Source organism: Dipodomys merriami, unplaced genomic scaffold (assembly GCF_024711535.1).
Source record: "Dipodomys merriami isolate MVZ:Mamm:240054 unplaced genomic scaffold, mDipMer1.0.p SCAF_16, whole genome shotgun sequence".
Classification (NCBI taxonomy): Eukaryota; Metazoa; Chordata; class Mammalia; order Rodentia; family Heteromyidae; genus Dipodomys; species Dipodomys merriami.
In genome coordinates this window covers 10,631,759-10,632,977 of record NW_027202937.1, presented here as the reverse complement: position 1 = coordinate 10,632,977, position 1,219 = coordinate 10,631,759, and positions in this window count along the sequence as shown.

Sequence of the window (1,219 nt, the reverse complement as noted above, 5' to 3'; positions counted from 1 at the left end):
AGAGTCTCACAGACTTCCCTGTCTGGGCTGGCTTTGAACTGTGATCCTCAGATCTCAGCCTCCTGAATAACTAGGATTACAGGCGTGAGCCACCAGCGCCGCCAGCACGCCCGACTCTTTGTTCAAGGAAGTATTGCCTCTCAGTGAGAAGAGATTAGAAGATTTGAAGTGGAAATGTGCACTAGAATTGCAGGTTTGAAGGGAGAACATACTAGGGACAAACTGCTGCTTTGACAGCAACTGAACCATTCTATTTAAATTACCAATCCCTACATTTTTTGTGTGAACACGTAAACTACTACTATTTGAGTATATATTGTTCAACGCTGTCTTAACCAGTTCCAAAAGGATATGTGGACATAAAAACACAGAGTACCGTGTTCTTGTTGCCAATGGGAAATGCATGTCAATCCCTACATTTTCAGGGAATGAATTCCAAGATCCAGAGGGGCAGAGTGTAAAATGTTGAGAGTATGAAGTCGTTTTCTTTGCTCTGTTTACTTTTGAGCTGGGGTCTAGCTTTCTGATGGCTCAGCCAGTACCCCGATGCTTCTATTCATGTTACCCAATCTAGTTGGGCTGGGGTGGGAGCTGATTTCTTACCAACCAAGCATCTGCAGGCCTCAAATGGCGATCATATACGGAAGTGTAGCTGGTAAACTCTGCAGCACACACACACACACACACACACACACACACACACACACACTAAGGGAACTTGCAAGACTCGATCAGGTCTAGAGCATGATAGGAGACTTAGGTTACAGAATTGGCTGAGACTGAAGGAGTTTCCACCCACAGTGCGCGCCGGCCGAGGCGGGCGCTACCAGGGCGCCCACACAGCTTCCGGAGGCCGAACCACACCACGCCGAGGGGCGGCCCCACCCTGCACACCCTCGCCTCTCCAGCCAGGACCCGTCCTCCTTTTGTGACGACAGCCCAACGCTGTGCAGACCCGAGGGACTCTGGCCCGGAGGTTCGAAGCCGCAGTCCCGGAAGAGATGACTCCCGGAGCGGCAGCCGCGCCGCGGAGCCCGAGCGGCGGCGCTGGGCCGCAGGCGAGCGGCCTGCGCGCGCCGCTTCCGCCCCACCCACTGCGCGCACTCCGAACTCCGCCGCGGGACCTGCGGTTGGGCTCCGACGCCTGCGCACTGTCCCTCCCCTCCCCCCTCTCCCGCACCCCATCTCGCGGCCTCCTGCACTCCTCTCCCCTCCCCCA